Source organism: Lupinus angustifolius, chromosome LG01, assembly GCF_001865875.1.
Source record: "Lupinus angustifolius cultivar Tanjil chromosome LG01, LupAngTanjil_v1.0, whole genome shotgun sequence".
In the NCBI taxonomy this organism is placed as follows: domain Eukaryota; kingdom Viridiplantae; phylum Streptophyta; class Magnoliopsida; order Fabales; family Fabaceae; genus Lupinus; species Lupinus angustifolius.
The window spans coordinates 11,474,824-11,498,929 of record NC_032009.1 but is presented as its reverse complement, the minus strand read 5'-3'; positions in this window follow the sequence as shown (position 1 = coordinate 11,498,929).

Sequence of the window (24,106 nt, the reverse complement as noted above, 5' to 3'; positions counted from 1 at the left end):
TAAAGAGATTAGGGATAGAAAAAGCCTGCAACAAGGAATTTTATCGTGGTTCGTTTGTGGGTCCACTTGGAAACTACATCCAGGCCTTCCCTTGTGATCTCAGGAGATTTTCTTCACTAACATTGAATAGAATGTATTGTTACATGCAAACTTCTAATACAAACACTTAGATGCTCGCTTCTTGAATCCAAGAACCCACTTTCTTGGTTTGACTATCCTAATCGCCTAAGAAAACCTTTCTTACGATCTAGCCCCAGCCAAGAACTCGTTCTAAACGGAAGACCTCTAAGTCTTGGTGAAGACTCACTGAATCTCTTAGGTGGTAAGACACTAAGAGACAAACTCCTTTATTACAAAAACAGTACAGAAATAGAGTATTATAAAGCACAATGTTGCTCAAAATATTACAATTGAAACTCAGCTAAAAATCCTATACAAAACTCACAAGTTAACATGAATATGTATGAGTCCATTAACATGCAGAAACACAAAATTTCTACCCTAAAATTCTCTTAATGAGATGCCAGTATCATGCAAGAAAAGATAGGAATGTTTAACATATTAAACCACATGCAATAAGATGACAATTAAAGCCTAATCATGATACTATCTCTCACTATCTCACAATGCATTTCGCTCTGCCTATATGACACAATGAAGCACGAAAACTATACCATTAACAAGTCTAAAAATGAATGATTTGATATGCGGTACATGATCTCAAAACAAAATTTATATAGCACTACCTTTCTGAGACCCAGTTAATCGATTAAGTGCCCTTCTAATCGATTAAGGGGTTGTTGGGAATAACTGTTTTCAGGTTTTCAGTTATCTGTTAAAGCTATAATCACGTTAATCAATTAACACCTCTCTTAATCGATTAATTGGCACATTTTTCATCTTAATGATTAAATGGTAAACAACCTAAGATGCACAAGTAACATGTATGATTAATGCATGAACATATAATACTCTAGAAGGCATGTCTCATGTAAATGAAGTAATTAGTTTTTAAGGCTTGTGAGAATTGCATCTAGGTTTACCTAACCTAGACTCAATATCTAAGGCACACATATAAAACTTATAAGAATAACTCTATTAAAGAACCTAGTTTAGATAGGAAACCATTAGGTCCACGACATGTTGATTTGTTGAGTCATCATCAAGCTTTCACTAAATCCTTGTCTTCATCAAAATATATGCAATCTAATAGTGCTAGGCTTGACACTTTGCACTTTCACTTTGAAAACAAGGTAGTGACATCCTCCAAATTAACCATATTGATATTGTGTATTCAATGACCATCAAACTTTAAATTATTAGATATACTGTCATGAATAATACAACAATCAGAATCGAAGGATACTCAGTTACCTTTATCGCATAATTGTCTAATACTCATTTGGTTGTGTTCCAAGCCTTCCACATAGAGCACATTCTCGTTTACTTATTGAAAGGTATTTTCAATTTTCCCAACACCAAGTATTTTCCCTCAGTTGGTGTCGCCATAGGTGTCACACCCTTTGCCTTTAAGTCAAAGATCAAGGAATTTAGATCTGTCACCAATCATATGCCTCAAACAGATGCTAACTAAATACCAATGATGTTCATGCGTTTGAAGGCATATATTCAAAACAAATTACTTTTTTTGTTCAGGTACCCAAGTGACAATGGGTCTCTTTTTGTTAGTAACCAAGGCACACTGTCCCTTTCACCCAAACTTAAGTACCATTATGCACACCATACTTTCTATTATAACATGCACTGTAGGTATGGCCATGAGTGCCGCAGTAGAAACATGTAGGCATGCGAATATGTGACTTTTTATGAGTATGGACTATATGTTTCCTATATGACCTATTCTTATTATTTGAGGGTTTATATCCTATTCCCACATGGTTACCTGCATTTCTTGAGTCGGCAAGTAATGTGTCTAGACTATCTCTACTGCATGTGAGCTTTGTGAGTTTTTCTTTTGAATTGGAATTCTCAGTTTGCAAAGTCTCGCAACTATCCCATAGTGTTGAAAGCGTTTTTTCGATGTTATGAATGATTAGTCAAGTTTCTGATTTATTTATTTATTTAATGGTTTATTCTTTGCTCGCCATCTCGGCTTTGTTGATTTAAATTCCAACACCGCTATATTGGTTTCAAGAATATTCCATTTGATCAAAAACTTAGCTTTATTGAAAAACTAACAACTTCATATGATCTCGGCTTTGTTGGAATAAATTGCAACATCTATTTAATGGTATGAATTTAGCAAATTAATATAAGTGATATTTATTTTCTGTTTTCTTTTATAAACCAAACTACTTCCTTATGGAAGGTTGGTAAAGAATAGATAAATAAAGCTATAAATAGTTAGTTGTAGAATTTAAATGACAGAAAATAAATGTTAGTTGCGGAAATGTAAATGACTAAAAATAAAAGTTAGTAGTTAGATCACTCATTATGACTGTGTATTTTTCCTTTTCCTAAAGATATAATTTATGAATTAAATTGCACTTTGATTCAAGGGTTTCTTTCTTTGTCAACCAATAAAATTTATAAGTTAACACTTTACTATTTTACATTTGCATCTCGTTCAAGATTTAATTCTAGTATAATATATGGTTATGTCGAACCACAAGGAATTACTGATAAATGCCAAAAATACCTAATTTTCATACACTTTTCAAGGCACTTATCCTATGCAAATATGTGAAAACCAACTTAAATCAACACTTTTTAGATAAATTTTGTATGTTTGAATATTATAATTTTTCATCACCTCTTGTCCAAGTTTCCCTTGAATTTTTTAGGAAATAGATTAATTTAAAAGAAAGCCATGAATGTATGTCAAATCACTAGCCACAAGTCCAAAAGGAAATGCTCAAAATAAACAAGCTAAGTACGGCATGTTGTGTGCTTAATCTTGTCACCAAATGATGACTTAGGCTTGAATACATGTACCTTTCTTCACCATGCAGAAACCCAAGCTAGGTATGCAAAGAAAAGCATAAACTCAAAAGCTTACTTATACTTGAAGAAATCATGTCAAAAAGTGCCAAGTAACCAACTAAAACCAACTCTAGAAATCATGGAACAAAGGTTGCTTCGACATGAAGAAAGGTTGGTTCCTTCACCATGAAGAAATCAACCAACCAGGCGTGGACTAGGCTTGAGGCAAAAGGCCAGGTCAAGGTTAAAAACTTAGTCATTAAGAAAGCTTGGCCAACTCATCAAGCAACTTGCCTATACTTTACTTGAAGGCCAAGCACATGACCTCATTCATGACATATGTTCTGAATACCAAGTAAGAGGTGTCAACATGCATGTAAACACAACCCACCATAGGTTGTCCAAGCTTGCTGGCCAAGATGGGACAAGCTGCTAACCCACCAGCTTGGACCAGTGAGCTAGGAAAGGGGAGCCAGGCGCCCCAATTTTTCTATAAAAGGCATCACCATATCTTCACTTGAACAACATTGTAAGTTCATTGTACATAACATTTTTTCTCCACTTTCGTTTCTCTCTTATTTTAGGATGTGCTTAGAGTGTTCTTAGGCTTTTAGTTCATAGAAATTCAAAGGGAATGAAGTTGACAAATGAGGGGCAAAAACATGATTTTGTAACCACATTTAGAATCAAAAGCGTCTCATCCTGGGATACATTTCTCATGCTCCTACATATTGATTTGGATTATGGTGTATCATATTTTGATTTCCATACATTCAAGTTATTTCTTTTTGGTTAAGTTTTGATTCATTATCAAGTTCTTAATTCAGTTATAGTTGGATGACCTAAAACTTGATTTAAAGATAAAAAATGCTTCTTCTTAAAGTGTTAACAAGTGAACTAAAAAGTATAACCTACACCTTAGTTCACTTTCCACATCAAGCATCTATTTTAAGGAACTTATGTTCAAGGCTAAATGATGTTAATGGAGCCTGAAGTAGGGTGTGACAACCTACTCCGACGAGTGGAACTTAACTATTATTTAGTGTATTACGTAAGGTTTGAAAATCATCTTATCATTCTAGGACACTAGATGAAGGATTTAGAAATGGTGTGTGGAATTAACCGAAAGTATAACACATAACTTGTAATGTTTTCAAGTTTCTTAGTTCATAAAATCATAAAAACAACTTTAATTGTTACTTTATTACTTTTGATTAAAGATACAAAGTATGAGTACATTTCTATTAGGTGATGAAGTTGGGCTTGTGGCATCATTGATGACATAGCCATTCTTCTAGGCCAAGCAACTATTTTTATGGTGGACCAGGAGCTTGATTGACTTGGTCCCACGCTCAGCTGCCTACTTGAGTGGCCTGGTCTGACCTGGTGCACGCTCCGCTGCCTCCTTGAGTAGCCTGGATGACCTAGGTCACGCTCAGCTGCCTGCTTGAGCAGCCTGGCTGACCTGGTGCATGCTCAGCTGCCTGCTTGAGCAGCCTGCATGACCTGGCCTGGTGCTTAGTGCTGGGTTGGACACCTTTATGCTTGGTTAAATAGCTTTGCGCTTGGCTGAACAAATTTATGCTTGGCTGGACAACTTTGTGAGCAACTTTTCTTTTACTTTCATTTCTTCCGACCAAGACCAAGTTATGTAGTCATACTTAAGTTTAAGTATGCACCTTACCATGCTTAGTTTTAAGCACACATGTGTCATGTACTTTGGTTTGATTTCTTCAAGGGGAAACAAGCTTTCTTTATTCAAGCCTAAGCCTTCTTTTTGGTCCAATTTCTTATGAGACTGAAAGAAAACTTGGGCAAGAGGTGATCAAAAAACATATTATTCAAACACACAAAACTTATTTGAAAAGTGTTCAATTTAGTTGGTTTTCAATTTTTTTGCATAGGATAAGTGCCATGAAAAGTGTATGAAAATTAGGTATTTTTGGCACTTATCAACAAGCAAGGAAATTCACCAAGAGCAATGAAGTTTCCACTTCAACTCAAAACATCATTGGTGATATAAGTAAGGGAGTTACCACTCGCCTAAAGTTGAATGATGCTTGTCTAAACAGTGCCTTCGTCTCTCAAGTTGAACCATCCAAGTTTAATGATGAAGTCGATGATGATCATTGGATTCTTGCTATGTAAGAAGAACTTAACTAGGTTTAGAGAAATAAGGTTTGCAAAAATTGTTCATAGACCTAGGGATAGGCATGTTATAGGAACATGCTGGGTTTTTCGAAAGAAATTAGATGAAAATGGTATTACCGTAAGAAATAAAGCAAGACTAGTAGCACAAGTATACAATCAGGAAAAGGAATACATTTCTATGAAACCTTCTATTCGGTTGCTAGACTTGTAGCCATCAAATTATTGCTTGCATATACATGTTCTTTGGACTTTCAGTTATATCAAATGGACGTAAAGAGTGCCTTTCTGAATGATTATATTGAAGAAGAGGTGTATGTCGAACAACCTCTGGAGCTCGAAGATTGCAAACATCTCTCTCGTGTTTATAAATTCTAGACAGTTCGCTATGGCACAATGCAAGCACCATGTGCTTGGTATTACTATCTATAGACTTTTTACTTGATAAATCCTTTACCGAAGGAAAGGTTGATACTACATTGTTTATTCAGAAAATAGATCATAATATGTTACATGTTCAAATATATGTTGAAGATATTATTTTCGTTTCTACTAATGATCTCTTGTGTAGTGATTTTGGTAAAATGTTGCAAGTGGAGTTTGAGATGTCCATGATGGGAAGTTGAATTACTTTCTTGGAATACAAATCAAACAACTCAAGGATGACTTTTTTGTCGATCAATCTAAATGTCACAGGGATATGCTAAAATGTTTTGGGATGGATAACTGCAAACCAATTGCTACTCGTATAGGTTCTAGAACATACATAGATATCCGTGAAGCTAGAAGATGTTTGATATTTCCAAGTATCGAGGTATAATTTGTTCTCTACTTTATCTTGTTGCAAGTAGACCTGATATAATGTTTAGTCTTTGTCTTTGTGCAAGTTATTAGTCAAAACCCAAAGTGTCACATCTTATGTCTTTAAAAGAATAATGAAATATCTTAAATGGACACCTGATATGGGACTACGATATCCAAAGGGAAGTGTATGTTACTTGGTGGGATATACAGATTTATATTTTTCTAGATGCAAAATTGAGAGAAAAAGTACAAGTGGTACATGTCATATTCTAGGAAATGCTCTAGTCTCATGGTCTCATAAGAAGCAAGCCTATGTTGCTCTTAGTAGTACTACAGTAGAAATATAGCAGCAGGTAGTTGTTATTCCAAAATATTGTAGCTCAAGCAACAATTGCGAAATTATAGTTTAGACTTAAGTTGCATTCCCTTGAAATGTGATAATACTAGTTCTATAAACCTCACCAAGAATTCGGTGACGCATTCTCGAACCAAACATATTGATATAAGGTATCACTTCCTTAGAGACCATGTCCAAAAGAAAGATGTACTCTTTAAATTAGTTAATACACATGACCAATTAGCAGACATCTTCACTAAACCTTTGGCTAAAGAACCATTTTAAAAAATTAGACAAGAATTAGGCATACTTTATGAAGCTTACTTTTTCGAAACATGCTTATAATCTTATATGTTTGCTTCATTATGATTATCATGTGCCTACTTGTGACTATACTTGTTTAAAAATGCTTAAATTTCACATTTGTGGGGTGCGTAATCGATTAATGTTGGATACCAGCAGGTCAGAACACACCTAGAAGGAGGGTTGAATGGGTCAGTTATATCAACTGGACGTAAAGAGTGCTTTTCCGATAGTTTGCGCATAACTGGTTTTCCGTTACATCTGAATCGATTATCCAATGACATAATCATTTAACACACCATCAACATTAGATTGGTTAGCTACTATAATTCCGATAATCAATTATATATGACACATAATCGATTATGGTGTATTAAAAATAGTTTCTTGATGAATGGTAAAATACCTATATGACATCTGATCATGCAATACTATAAAGTGCCAAAATTATGTAATTTTCATACAACTTTCGTGGCCCTTATCCTATGCAAGTCATGCAAAACCAACTTAATTCAACAGTTTTTAGGTAAAATGTCATACTTTGATTATATATTTTGTCCAACTTTTTTCCATGTCTTTGTGTGAAGTTTTTAGGAAATAATCAGGAGAAAAAAATTCTAAACAATAGTTAAGCGAGGAGGCGTCCACATAAGCCAATTTTGATGCACACATGGTAAGCTAAGTGCTTGGCCAAAGCATGGACCAAACACATGAAGCTGCTCAATAAGCAGCCTGACATGGACACTCAACATAGCCCAACTAACCTTGAACCAACTTGACTCGGTCAGGCACAAGCTTTACACAGTTAGACTCAAGCCTGACACAAGCCAACCTCGTGAAGCAGGCAGCTCAACGTGCGCCAAGGGACCACCCAGCTGGAACCACGCACCTGGCCAGAGCAGGACAAGTTGCTAAACTAGGCAGCTCAGCGGGGCCACCTAAGCAACCAAGCGGGCTAGACCCAACAAGGGGTCAACTTCACTAAGCCACCAAGAAACTATGACATCATGCATGACCTCACTTGACAATGCCTCTAAGCAATTTTCAGACTACCCCATAATAGCCTGGTCAAGTAGCTCACAACTAGTTTTGGTGAGTCAACACCAAGCAGCTGACTAAGCTGCTTGGCCATGGACCAAACCCATGCTGAAGGGTTCGGTGCACCTAACATGGACAAAGAGAGGGCTAGGCAGTTACCTAGTGCTTATAAATAAAGGCCCTCTTCCACCATTCAACAGGATTTTCATTCTTCTCTAAAAACACTTCTCTCTAGAATTCTTACACGTTGGTGCTACGGTTCCAAGGTAGTTTTAGTTAAAAACTAGTAATTTCTCTTAGAATTCAAGAGGAGAAAGGAGTTTGCAAATGTGATGCAAAAGTTAATTTTGTAATCTCATTTTGGTCCAAAAGCATCTCATCCTTAGATTGGTGGCTCACGTTCCTACACATTGATTTCGATTATGGTGTAATGTTATTTCTTTTCTTCATTTATATCATATTTTTATTTCAATACATTCAAGTTATTACTTTTGGTTAAGTTTTGATTCTTTAAGAAGTTCTTAATGCAGTTTTAGGTTGATCACCTAAAAATCCATTTCAAGAGCCCAGAAAATGCTTATTCTTAACATGTTGACAAGTGAACAAATACCTCTTAGTTCACATGCTAATTCAAGGCATCTGTTTTATGCAACTTGCATTCAAGGCTAAACAAGGCTAACGAACCTGAAGCAGGGTATGACACATACTAAGACACTAGATGGGGATTTAGAAATGATGTTTGGAATTAATCAAAATGTATAACACATAACTTGTTAATGTTTTTTATAAATCATTTGAGTCAAGAAATCATTCCATATTTCAAACCAATCTTCTCCTCAAGAATTTGTGAATATTAGTTTATGTTTTCTTAGTTAACTTTTATGCAACATAACACAAAATCATCAAAACGTTGTTAATCATTAGCTATAATATGCCTATATGATTCTCTTCTAATGCAATTCCCTTTAGTTCGAGATAACCCTATACTATACTTCAATTGAATCTTGAAAGAGATGCAAGTGTAAAATAGTATACTTTTCACTACTAACATTTACTTTTCCGCAACTAACATTTATTTATTACTTTATTCTTTTATTCTTTATACTCACCCTTCAAAAGAAGTGGTACGGTTAACTACTAACTTTATTCTTTTGTTCTTTTTATTAATCTTTTATACCAACCTTTCCTAAGAAATGGTATGGTTAACTTAATAAAAAGAGACCGACCTTTATGGTATGGTTAAAAGACCCCAAAAATGATTAAATAAATAAAGTCACTAAATAAATTGTTCATCACTCATCACTCTAATTAATTAAATAACTTTCAAATTGGAGTAAATCTCCTTTCAACCAATTGATCATTTCTTGAGGGGGAAAACCTCTAATTCTCATTTCAAAAAAATTGTGCCACTGCCGGGGAATTGTTTTTAGAAGAATAATATATAGTATATTATATCATTAATAATTGTGCATAAAATAATTCTTTTTACTTTTTGTACAAATTTAATTTTTAATTTGTATAAAAATGTAAGTTACATAAACTTTGTAAATTCATTTCTTTTTCTTACTAATCTTTCTTTGGAAATAGACAGATTTCCGTTGTGTGTTTCATTTTAGGAAAATGGACCAACATCTTGATATCCAAACAAAAATAAACTTGTAGTGCAATCAATCAAACTAACGTTCCTATAAACTGAAAGGCTCAGGAATTCCCAGTCACAATTGGAGCACTTTCAATAGGCAAGGCACTTGGTGATCTCGAGGCAAGTGTTCGCCTAATGCTATTATCAATGATGAGGAGAATTGGAGGATTGAAATTAAAACCAAAAAGAATGTTTCTACAACTAGCTGACAGATCTATCAAATATCTAGAAGGGGTTGCGAAAGATGTATTGATAAGTTCTTAATTCTTGTAGAATTTTTGGTAGTCGATATCACTGAAGATGTAGAAATCCCACTCATTTTGGGATGACCATTCATGAGGATAGCAAAAATGGGGATATATATGGAAAATAGAAAACTGATAGTTCGAGTGGAAAATGAAGCAATCTAGTTTGACATTTTCAAAGCCATGCATCATCCAAGAGATAAGGGGCAATGTTTTCAAATCTATATGCTTGAAGAAATTTCCTCCGCGCACAAAGCCTGAAAACCATGACAGTGGAAATGACGGTAAATAACAAGAATTGGAACTGAAGGAGTTACCTTTGCATTTAAAATATGCATTCTTAGAAGGCAACGCCAAAAAACTAGTTATTATCAGCAATTCACTTTCCACCTAGGAAGAACAAAAGCTTATACAACTCTTGGAGAAACACCAATAGTCAATTGGTTGGACTCTTAAAGATTTGAAGGGAATAAGTCCTTCATATTGCATGCACAAAATTATGATCGAGGATGATTACAAACCAGTGGCTCAAACACAAAGGAGGCTTAATCCGACAGTAAAAGAATTTGTTCAGAAAGAAATGGTCAAAATGTTAGAAGCTGGAATGATTTACCCATTTTAGACAACAAATGGGTATGTCATGTACAAGTGGTGCCAAAGAAAGGAGGAATGACAATAATTAGAAATGACAACAATGAACTGATTCCATCCAGGATTGTTACTGGTTGGAGGGTGTGCATTAATTACTGCAAACTCAATGCGACCACTAGAAAATATCACTTCCCCTAGCACATAATGAATCAGATGCTGAAAAGATTATCAGGGCAATCCTTATACTGATTCTTAGACAAATATTTATGATAAAACAAAATTGTCGTGGATCACGAGATCAAGAAACGACAACATTTGCATGTCCTATTGGCGTCTATGCTTACAGAAAGATGTCATTCGAATTATGTAATGCACCAACAACTTTTCAAAGATGCATGTTGGCAAAATTCGCAGACTTAGTTGAGAAATGCATTGAGATCTTCATGGACGACTTCTCAGTATTTGGAGATACTTTTGATTTATGCCTAAAGAATCTAGAAACAATGTTAAAAAGATGTGTGGAGACTAACTTGTCACTGAAGGGATTGTTTTGGGGCATAAGATTTTAGAAAAGGAATTGAAATTGGTAAGGCAAAGGTTGTGGTCATACAGAAGCTTCCACGACCAACAAATGTTAAAGGCATCATAAGCTTTCTAGGACATGCAGGATTCTACCACCGCTTCATCGAAGATTTTTCCAAAACAGTTAAGCATCTTTGCAATCTTATCCTTAAAGATTATGCTTTTAACTTCGAAAATTCTTGTTTAGAAGTATTCGAAGCTTTAAAAAAATGCTTGGCAACTGCTCCTGTCATAATTGGACCTAATTGGAATTTACCTTTTGAACTCATGTGTGTTGCTAGTGATTACGCAGTTGGTGCATTCCTAGGATAGAGAAGGGAGAAGGTCTTCCATGCAATATATTATGCTTTAATTGTGTTTTTTAATTTTCCATATTCACCAAATATTTTCTTTCAAAAAACAAATTTTTTCATTGGCTTGAGGACAAGCCATCATTTAAAGAGGGGAAACATGATTGATGAATATGTGAAAATTAAATTTTTTTGTAAAATGTACATATATTTTTGTAGATTGCATAATTGAAAAATTGCAAATCACATTTTTAAGCTTTCATTGATAAAAATGAGGTATAAGCCTAAAAGATCAAGGCATGTTATTCTTTAGTTGAACCAAAAAAATGGCCCAAAAGTATAACAAAAAATAGGTTCATTCTTCCATAAGCAACCGAAAACAAGTCCATAGTGATCCTTGATTGAAAATGCAATTTAAGAGAATAGGTCAGACAAAAACCAAGTTCAAATTACTACATTCAAATGGTTGAACATTGAGTGAAACATTTACATCCCTTGAAAAGTTCTATTGTTTGATTGAAATTTTTTTGCTTTGGTTTTGTTACACATTTTTTGATGAACATCAGCATAAAAATTGATGTTTGAAGCATTATGTGTGAAATTCACAAATCTTGAAAAATCTCATTGGAAAAATTTAAGCATGCTTTAAGCAAAAAATTGAAATCGTGTCAATCTTATCATAAAAATTAGCCAATGCAATTTGGATGTGCTTTACCACTTTTATAAGGACAAACAAAGTTATAAGTTTGGGGGATTTGATAAGTGCTAAAAATATCTTATATTCATACACTTTTCATGGCACTTATCCTATGCAAATCATGCCAAACCAACTTAATTCAACACTTTTTAGGTAAAATGGCATACTTTGATTATACATTTTGCCCACCTCTTTTCCATGTCTTTGTGTGAAGTTTTTAGGAAAAAATCAAGAGAAGAAAAATTATAAACAATAGTCAAGCAAGGAGGTGTCCACATAAGCCAATTTTGATGCACATAGCAAGCTAAGTGCTTGGCCAAAGTATGGCCCAAACACATGAAGTTGCTAAATAAGCAGTCTGGTGCGGAAACTTAGCACCGCCCAGTTGGCCTAGCACCAACTTGACTCGGTCAGGCACATGACTTACACGGTTAAACTCAAGCCTGACACAAGCCAACATGTTGAAGCAGGCAGCTCAGCGTGCACCTAGGGGCCACCCAGTTGGAACTACACACCTGGCTAGAGTCGGACAAGCTGCTCAAGCAGGTAGCTCAGTGGGGCCACCTAAGCACCTAGGCGGGCTGGCCCAGCAAGGGTTTAACTTGACTTAGCCACCAAGCAACTATGACATCATGCATGGCCTTACTTGACAAGGCCACTAAGCACTTTTCAGAATAGCCCACAATACCCTAGTCAAGTAGCTCACAACTAGCTTTGGTGAGTCAATGCCAAGCAGCTGACTAATCTGCTAGGCCAAGGACTACACCCATGCTGAAGGAGTTGGCAAATGTGATGCAAAATTAAATTTTCTAATCTCATTTGGGTCCAAAAGCATCTCATCCTTGGAAACATGGCTCATGCTCCTACATATTGATTTGGATTATGGTGTAATGTTATTTCTTTTCTTAATTTATATCATATTTTGATTTCAATACATCGAAGTTATTACTTTTGGTTAAGTTTTGATTCTTTAAGAAGTTCGTAATGCAGTTTTAGCTTGATCACCTAAATCTTGATTTAAAGATCCAAAAAAATGCTTCTTCTTAAAGTATTGACAAGTGAATTAATATGTCTTAGTTCACTTGCCAATTCAAAGCCTCTATTTTAAGCAACTTGTATTCAAGTATAAACAAGGTTAACGAGCCTTAAGTAGGGTGTGACAACCTGCTCCAACGAATGGCACTTAACTATTGTTTGTAGTATTATGCAAGGTTTAAAAATCATCTTATCATACTAGGACACTATATGGGGGATTTAGAAATGATGTTTGAAATTAATCAAAAAGTATGACACATAACTTGTTAATGTTTTAAAAAATCATTTGAGTCAAGAAATAATTCCATATTTAAAACCAATTTCTCCTCAAGAATTTGTGAATATTACTTTATGTTTTCTTAATTAACTTTTATGCAACATAACACAAAATCATCAAAAAGTTGTTAATCATTATTTTTGTCATAATACGCCTATATGATTCTCTTCTAATGCAATTCCCTTTGGTTCGACATAACCCTATACTACACTACAATTGAATTTTGGAAGAGATGCAAGTGTAAAATAGTAAAGTGTTAAACTTTATAAATTTTATTTGTTGACTGAACATTACTAAAAGGATAAGTTCAAACCAATTCACAGTTTGTAACTTTGTACATAGGAATAATATACAAAAAGTGCAATCCAATCAATGGATTGTTACTTGACAATAAAAGAGTGATGAATAATAATCTAACTGCTCACATTTAATTTATGTCATTTACTTTCTGCAAGTAACATTTACTATCAATCATTTACTTTTTCGCAACTAACATTTATTTAGTACTTTATTCTTTTATTCTTTATACCAACACTTCAAAGAAGTGGTACGGTTAACTACTAACTTTTTATTATTCTTTGATGCCAACCTTTCGTAAAAAATGGTATGGTTAACTTAATAAAACGAGACTGACCTTTATGGTATGATCAAAAGAAACTGTGAAAGGGAGTAAATAAATAAAGTCACTAAATCAATTTTTCATGACCCATCTCTCTAATTAAATAAAATAGTTTGCAAATTGGAGTAAATCTCCTTTCAAAAAATTTACCATTTGTTGAGGGGGAAAGCTCTAATTCTCATTTCAACAAATACATGTTTTTCAAAATGTTATGCCTTTAATGCAGAAAACCATGTATGTAGATTCATGATGTTACTTATCATATAATTTCTAGATGTTATGTCTCCAGTTTAGTCTTTTTCATTTTAAAATTTCTTGTGAGACTCCCATCTAGGTTTACCAAACCTAGACTCGATCTAAAGCAATCATCTTAAGACTTATAGTAAAGTAAAATTATAAAGTCCTAAGTCTATAGATGTCACCGTTGAGTCTTCGGCTTGTTGTTTGTTATAAGATCTTCAAGCTTACTTGTATGTCCATTTTCTTCATCAAAATCGGGGTCAACTTCAAATATGCAATTCTAGACTCTTTGCACTTTCAATCTGCCCCTTTTTGATGATGAGAAACTCTACACCAAATCCTTGTTTGATGAGCTTGATGATGCTCAACAAGTGTGTGTAAAAGGTTGGTTAATATCAAAGTTGTGCTGCCCCCCCTCACTTTGTTCTCCCCCTCAACCAAGCAAAGAGGTAAAAAATTGAGCGAATGTAGGTAGCATACTTATGGAAGCAAAACAACATGAAACACTTCAAACAATAAAACAACATTTCTCCCCTTTTGATATTATCAAAAAGCATGGGCATTAAGATGATAATAGCTGGTTAAAAGTAAGAGGAGATATAAAAGTTTATGAAAGTAAACTGTTATTAATCGTTAGGTATGGACTGTAATTGATTAATCAGTTTCAAGAAGCTTGAACAAGTGCACAAATCTCTACGTTTAATTAATTATCATATGCACTTAATCTATTAAACTAACTAAAAACAAAATATGGACAAGATTTATATGACATATCCATCATGTATATAAGCAATTAGGCATGAGATGATTAATATTACTAATTTGTTGAGTTAAGGCATGTATTAATCAACCATATATGATATACACATAAGATAAGATCAAGATTATCATAAAACCATAATCCATAAACCATTGACATAATTAAACATAGTTCAACAATATATGAAATAGTAGTTTTGAAACACATACATAACAAGAGTTTCAACAAAATATTACAAACATAAAATATAATGCCCATATGAAAGATAAAGTACATGACCCAAAAGAGAAACTAAGCAACAAAACATACCAGCCTCAGATCTAGACTCTCCTTAACTACTCCTGAGGTGGTGAAGGAGGTTGTCTTACTCACGAATGTGTGATGTCATTGCTAGTCCTGATAAGGAAATCTAAGCGGTTAATCTCTTCATGGAACCTTTCACTTTTTCTTTCAAACCCTGATTGGATCAAGTTCCTCAAAGACTCATAATGTGTGTCAGTACGAGCATTTAGCCTCTATCCCATAACATACAAATGAGCTATCCCAAAAGGCGGTCCTTGAGGCATAGCAGTAGCCTCCCCCTGATTCTCAAGAATCTGCTCATCCATAGTTGTAGGAACTTCTACATCTGACATATCTAAATCCACAGTAGTGTTGTGATCTTCCTAGTACTACAAGACATTATCATACTTGTAAATTCTCATTTTGATGATCAGATTGTTACAAACCACGTGCTCACGAGAATTTGTATAAATGATCACTGTATCTGAAGTATCTATTTATAGATAATTAATAATGCGGGATATAAAAATACCATAAGCAAGGAACATGGACGAAGAGGTTGAAATACCATACATCAGGCCAATTTATCATTATGTTCTCTCGAATAGCAAACATGAATTTCATGTCATTAATAGTTAGTTGGGCATGGTTTGTAATGAAGAAGTCGGTTTTCCGCCAATAACGATCCAACTTTAGTTAGTTGTCCTTGCACATACAAGTGTGATCCTATGAGACAAGATTTATACGTTTCAGTTGCGTCAGTAGTCCCCTAAGCCGAACCCATCACTAGACAACCCACCCACAATCAGAAATATGTTCTCATTCAGCTCAAATAATTTTCCTGAAACCATTGACCAACATTTTCCATTTTTATATACAAAATTGGCAAAAAACTCCCTAACAAAAGCAAGGCATACCATTCCTTTAAGATCAAGAAACTGATTTACTACATGAGGAAAATTGAAGCCTTGCTCTACCATCCAATCCATTTTCATGTAGCGAATGTAAGTTGGCTTTCTCCATTGGAATTTGGCTAAGCGGGTTTCTTTTAGGATTGGTGAATAATAAGGGTCACCATTATCCCTTTTGTCACTATGACCAGATGCAGAGCCAATTTATGTTCTTCTTGAACAATTTGTTGTAGTTTTTACTCTCTTTTGCTTTCCATCTGCCATTTTTTAGGATTAGAGAGGTTTAATCGATTTAAGGTCTTTATGGGCAAGGGTTTTGGAATTGGGGACGAATCTAGGTTTTCGAATTTCTGTTGATTAATGGGAAAATTGATGACTAATAAGGCTTAATGGGGCTCGCTTCCGGTTGCTATGTGATTAGGATAGATCAATTTCACCCATTGATTGAAAAAGGGTAGGAATTTTCATATTAGGGTTTGCAAAAAAGTTCACCTACTTCCATTGTTAAGTTCGAAAATTGGCATAAAATTCCCTAACGAGAGCAGGGCCCAGAAATATGTGATATAGCTTACTATTGTTAATCGATTAAGACCTACTAAAGTTTTAAACAGATGGGCCCATTTAATTGATTAAAGAAACAATTAATCGATTGAGTGATAGAAAGTTAAAAAGCTGAAGCTACTAGAACTTAGTTTAATCGATTATAACACGGGTTAATCGATTACTATCAGTAAAATAATATATTTTAGTACATTTTTGAAATTAGCATGGCATGCTAAGACACTTAGCCTAAGAATCTATTCTATATAGAATTAAACACTTCTAGCACATACACACAAAATCATCAATATAATTTATAAGCACAAAGGAATCATGCCTTCATCATATATTACAAAGATAAGCATATTGATCATGCAAAGGCACACAATTCCATTAACCAAACTAGTTGAGATATTGTTCATCAAGAATTCCAAGTTCTCTTCTAAGAACAAATAATGTATCCCGCGGAAGGGGCTTGGTGAAAATATCTGCTAGTTGTTTAGTGGTTTCAACTAAACTCAAGTAAACAATCACGTTTTTCAACATGATCACGCAAGAAATGATCCCTTATTTCTATATGTTTGGTTCTTGAAGGCAAAACAAGATTCTTGGATATGTTTATGGCACTTGTATTATCGCATTTAATCGGTATCTTCTCTAGCTTGAGATCGAATTCCATAAGTTGTTTCTTCATCCAAAGGATTTAGTGCAACACACACCGAAAGCAATGTATTCTGCTTCGGAGGTGGATAAAGCAACACAATCTTGCTTTTTCCTATGCCATGACACTAAGGAGCTGCCTAAGAGGTGGCAAGTTCCACTAGTAATTTTCAAATCCAATTTACACCCATCGAAATCATAATCGGAATATCCTAACCAGGATAGTGAGGCATCCCTACGACACCATAATCCCATATTTAGGGTTCCCTTTAGATATCTCACGATTCATTTAACAGAACTAAAGTGTGTTTCTTTAGGCATAGGTTGATATCTCAAACACATGCAAACACTAAACACTATATCAGCGTAACTTGTAGTTAAATATAGTAATGATCCTATCATGCGTTAATACTTAGTTACCTCCACCACTTTTCCTTTTTCATCTTTATCTAAGTAACATGAGGATTCCATGGGTGTAGATGCTTCGTTGCACTTTTCCATCTCAAACTTGGGAAGAAATTCCTTGCAATATTTCGACTAGTGGACAAATATGCCACTTTTTAGTTGCATAATTTTTAATCTGTGGAAGAATGTAAGCTCCCCCATCATTGACATTTCAAATTCACCCTGCATCAAATCAGAAAAATCCTTGCACAAGAGGTCATTAGTAGCTCCGAATATAATATCATCAACATATATTTGCACCAATAAAACATAATTATCTAATTTTTGGAAAAAGAGCGTTGTTTTGACTTTGCCTCTTACGAACCCTTTTCTAAAAGAAAAGTACTCAATCTATCAGACCAAGCTCAAGGAGCTTGGTTTAGGCCATAAAGTGCCTTTTTGAGTTTATAGACATGGTTCGGGAACATCCAGTTTTCAAAGTTGGGCGGTTTCTCAACATAAACATCCTCTTGAATGAATCCAAACAAGAAGGCGCTCTTGACATCCGATTGGAACAATTTAAAACTCATGATCAATGCAAATGCCAATAGCATCCTAATGACCTCTAACCTCGCAATAGGGGCGTAGGTCTCATTGTAATCGATACCTTCCTCTTTGTTGTATCCCTTGGCCACTAGGTGCGCTTTGTTTCATATTATTATGCCTGATTCACTGAGTTTGTTTATGAAGACCCATTTGATGCCAATTATCGGATGATCTTTTGGTTTGGGGACCAACTCCCACACATTATTTCATTCAAACTAGTTTAGTTCTTCTTTCATAGCTATACCCCAACGCACATCCTCTATGGCCTCATCTATGGTCTTAGGTTCTATTTTTGATATGAAAGCTATGAAATTACAAAAATTACACAGAGAATTATGGGTTAGCACCCCCGTAGAAATATCAATTGACAAGAATATAAAGATCGAAAGTAAAGGAGATAAGGGATAGAAAATTGTGCACAAGGAATTTTTATCCAGGTTTGTTTGCGGTCCACTACAAACTACATCGAGACCTCCCCTTCTGTTCTTGGGAGATTTTTATTCACTATTGAAATCGATGTTTGTATACACACACACTTCCAATTACAATAAGACTATGTCGCTTCACTTTTGGCACCCATTAGCTTAACAATCTTGGTTTGACGTATCAAACTCGCCTACTTGGATCTCCTATTCTTTCGCCATTAGGCCTCAGCTTAGGTATCACTCAAACTAAGACCTCCTAATCTCTGTGAAGATTGTCAAGATCTCTCTTGAAGTGATACTACTCACCAAGAGATCAACTTCCTTGTTTGTCACTATTTTTGTTGAGTTGTCTTGAGTTCTTAATACTCGGATTTAACAATTTAACTCAATTATAACTCTAAGTAGAAAACTCACAAGAATGTAATCTAAATGATAATTAATGCTAAGGGTTTTCACAAAATTGTTTTCACAATTTTCCAGAAAAAGATTTTTCTTACTTTCACTATAAAAGAAAACAACAAACTTATGCAAGAATACAATGCATTGAAAAAGCTAGAGATATATGAAATGATATCAATGTCTAAGCCCTATTCAAAATGCTCTCGCTCTCTAAGCTCTCATAATGCAATCTCTCACTATAATGCAATGTATGGAAATGTATATTCAAAGTTATATGAAGATTATGCATTTATAGCAAACACATTGGTACTAGTATTAATCGATTATACTATGACATAATCGGTTAATGAGCTGTTAAAATATGGTTTTTGTTACGTCTTAATCGATTATCCAATGACTTAATCGATGAACACACCATCCATTATATACAACACATAATCGATTATGTTGTATTAAAAATAGTTTCTTGATGAATGGTAAACTTCCTATATGACATGTGATCATGCAATACATGTTTTTCAAATATGTTATATCTTTAATGCACTAAACCATGGATGTAGATGCATGAGCTTACTTATCAAATAATTTCTAGATGTTATGTCTCAATTTTAGTCTTGTTCATTTTAAAAGCTCTTGTGATACTCCCACTTAGGTTTACCTAACGAAGACTCGATCTAATGCAATCATCTTAAGACTTATAGTAAAGTAAAATTATAAAGTCCTAAGTCTGTAGATGTCACCCTTGAGTCTTCGGCTTGTTGTTTGTTATAATATATTCAAGCTTACTTGTATGTCCATTGCCTTCACCAAAACTAGGGGGAACTTCAAATATGAAAGTCTTGATTCTTTGCATTTTCAATTACTGCTCATGAGTAACCGATTACTAGTATTAGATAGCCTGGATTTTTCAAAACTGAAGATGGTAATTGATTACATATTGAGTCATCAATTAATTTGAAACAATGGAGATGGGTAATTGATTACTCACCTATACTAACCTATTATATTGTGTGGTATTTAAAGGATTTTCTCCCTTTTTCAAACTTCATCATCCTCATCTAAACCTCTTCAAACTGTGATAACCCTCATCATTTCGAAAACCACCACAATCAACCGTTTTGAGTAATTTTTTAGTCTATTCGTATCACATTTTCATTTCCAAACACATTGCAACCTTCATTTTCATCTTTGGTGGCCTAAATCATCAACCCCAAATTCAAAATCCAAAACCTAGTTTTTCATAACCTTAATTTTGATGGTTTCAACTTCCAAACACAAGAAGCAACAAACCAATGTGGCTCCAAGTACAGAACCAACCTCTTCCGAGGCTAATCCATTGGACTTGGCATGACTTCTTGCTAATGAGGAACAATGCCAAGTGTTCAAGGAACATTTTATGCGTAGACCCATTTTCGCTCTAAAGTTTGGTAAGTTACACTCTTTTGAGTCTGATGATTCCCTTTTCCCCACCCTTCTTTGGCAACAAAACTTCTTTAATTTATGTTTAATTCATTGTGCTTACTACTCAGAACTTGTAAGGGTATTTTACTCAATTTTACATTTAAGAAGATTAAAATCTTCTCCTATGTCAATGGCAAGGAACTTGCCATAGATTTTCGAACTTGAAATTCAATTTGCTGTAATATATCATACGTAGGGACTATAGTAGCATCATGCCTTCAATGAGACTTACAAGGGTATAGAAAACATGATTTCTACTACTCTATGTGTAGATATTTTAAGAGGGAAATTGAATTGTGTAAGCAACGAGCCATTGGTGATACTATGAAAATTAGAAAAATCATTTATGTTGGTAATCTAAACCTAGAGGATCGTTTGCTCCATTACTTTCTTAGTTAGCGACCTAGAACTACAACGAATGTATGCTATTAAGCATAATGTCCCGATTAACTGGACTTTGATGGTAATGAGACAAATGTGGGAAAGATAGGTAATGTTTCACATGTTATCAACGACAAGGAAAAATACTCGGAGTTAGAAAGATATGTAATGTTTCGCAAGATATTATCGACAACATCTTGTATGTAGAAGGGCTGAAGCATAACTTGCTAAGCATAAGCCTGCTATATGATAGAGGTAAAAATTATCTTTAGATTTTAAGTGTTGTATTATACGCGATGGAATATATAATAAGGTTAAATTCATTGGTCATAGAATTATCAACATGTATATCATTGACTTGGAAGATATCACTTCTTTATTTTCAAAATGATTTATTTTGAAAGAAAATGCTACTTGGGTTTGGCATTGGCAAGTAGCACATACTCACTTAAAACACCTAGAAAAAATGTCATCTAAGGAATTAGTATTTGGGCTACCAAAACTAAATTTTAAAATAAATGACATTTGTGACACTTGTCAAAATGAAAGCAAGTCTAAACTCTTTTTCTTTGACAACTATGATATCCATAATCATATGTTTGGAATTACTCCACATGGACTTGTTTGGACCCTAACAAGTTATAAGTTTTAGTGGTAGCTACTACGCACTTGTAATATTCGATGACTTTTCTAGATTTACGTGGACATTGTTCATTTTATTAAAAAGCGATACTTTTAAATCTTTTAAAAACTTGCCAAACAACTCCAAAACCAATTTAATCATAAATTATGTTTATTTGAAGGGACCATGGTGGTGAATTAGAAACCACTTATTTGATAAATTTTATGAGAAACATGGTATCCAATACCAATTTTCTACTCCTCGAACTCCTTAACCAAATGGATTTGTTGAGAGGATGAATCGAGTCTTAGAGGAGTTAGCTTGGACTATGTTGAATGAGTGTAGGGTTCCAAAATACTATTGGACTGATGAAGTCCATAGCACATGAGAAGGCAGAGGTTATTATGTTCTTTGCCTTGGGATTATGCTGGACTTTATGTTTCTCTTTGGTTTTTCTTTGGGCTCACCATCCACCAAGTGTAGTGGAGTAAAAGGCCCATTGACAACAGAGTCCCAAATCTGTGTCGATTGCCTCAATAAAGATTCGCATGCCTACCTTCGAGTAGGCGTACCCCTCGCCATTGAATATCAGAGGGTGATTGATGGATGCGCCATCACCGCCAAAAGGGTTAGTGGAACTCATAGTGATTAATCCCTAGGATCAATGAATTAAGCGGCAAAGCTAGCACGTTCGTACTAGCTTTGATACCGCTTTCTGGGTACTAATAAGGTAAGAACACACCTAGAGGGGCGGTGAATAGGTGTAGCGGATCACTAATCCCACTTTTACGATATCTGCGAAGAATACAAAGCTGTTGTAGTTAATCGATAATCAACAGGATTAATCGATTAAAGATAATTGTGTTAATCAATTATGATCAGCACATTAATCGATTATATTGGTTGTTTACTCTTTGAAAAATAGACTTTTCTTGCTTTGATAACAGTGATGAATCTTGATCTTTACTATCCTAATATTGATTCGTGATTATCAATAGATTAACATCACATAATGCAAATAAACTGAGAAAGCAAGTAAAGACAGAAACGTAAAGAGATAGATAAAGAGAAAGTGTGCTCATGGATTTTATCTTGGTTCGTTTGTGGGTCCACTTGCAAACTACATCTTTGCCTCCCAGATGATCTCGAAGATTTTCCTTCACTGTCAGAAATGTATATTCAATTACAATCACACTTCCAATAGTCCTAGACAGAAACTTCCTTCTTGAAACCGTTGAGCCACCAAACTCGGTTTGACCACTAACAACGCCTACTTGGACACCACACCATTCGCACAATTTGGCCCCAATCGAGACTATCGCTTGAATCAAGACTCCCTATCTTGTAAAGATGACTGATTCTCAACTTATGATGATACCACACACTAGAAGAATTAACCTCAAAGTACATAAAAATCACTGAGTTACTTTGCACATAGAATTGTACAGATATAGACTTTGAATTCGGCTTTATAACCCTTGACAGGAGATCTCACAAACAACCCCAAACACTAAATGTGGAAATCATGCATGTTCTTTCAACTGAATGAAAATGTTTAGCACATTGGAAAAGACTTTCTCTCTTTTCTCTCTCTCTTCTCTCTCTTTTCTCTCTTGTAAATGTATGCAAGAAAAACTGCTCAAAGATCAACAAGATAGCTTTCACAATTAAGCACAATGAATCTTAAGTTTTTTTTTCTGTTCTTTTTCGTTGTATATTGAAAGTGTGAAAACTTCTCCTTTAAAAACATATTTGCTCTATTTCAAAATAACAACTTTTATACATAACAGATTGCAACTGACATTAATCGATTATGATGCATGTTAATCGATTAATGTGTTTCTTCAAAATAGTTTTTTCAGTTATTACTTAATCAAATAATAAGCATAAATCCTAGGAGGTTGGCTATTGTAAGTCCTTTTAATCCAATATACCTTTCTTTAATCGATTAACGGATTTCAACAAGACTTAATCGATTATCGGATGAGTTAATCGATTAATATTGTTTGAAAATGGTTTTTCCTAACTATATGGTGAAACCCTTTATGATGAATGAACATGCAACATGATTTTTAGAAATGAGTAATTCCTTTATGCACAAAACCATGTATGCCTAATGCAAATGCATGAATCTTTCTTATCATATATGTAGATACGGATGTGATGCCTCAACCTATAGGATTATTATTTTAGACTTTATGTGAGACGCTTCCATCTTGGTTTTACCTAACCTAAACTCAATACTAGGCAAGCATCTTAGGACTCTAGAATATAAAAAGCAATCCTAAGTTCTATGACGATGACTTTGAGTTTTCTGTATGTTGTTTGTTATGATGTCCAAGTCTTCAAGCTTCTATATAACACCTTGTCTTCATCAAAACTTAGTAGGTTGGTCATACTGGCATCCTTTAATTATTTGTTATTTCAACACATACATTAAAACAAAGGGGGTATACAAAATAGGGGGAGCATATAAACAGAGATCTATGTCAATCAACATGCTAAACCTCATAAAAATACATATCTCAATTTTCATAAACCATTAAGAGATAGAAGATTCAAGCTTCAAGAGAATTATGGATTAAGTCTTCATATAGTTGTTAGGTATCAGTGGTTATGTTGGACCCTCTTGCGCTCATCATCGGTCCATAAGCTTTTCGACTTATCTTTAGGCTGATCGTCCACAAGATGCTGTGGAACGTAAGGGCCGTTGACTACGGATTCCCAAATATCCGAGTCTATGGCTTCAATAAAAATTTGCATGTGCACTTTCCAGTAGGCATACCCTTCACCACTGAATATAGGTGGTCGATTAATGGATGACCTATCACCACCAAATGGGTTTGAAGAACCCATTCCTTTTTCCCTTTAGGATCACAAATAC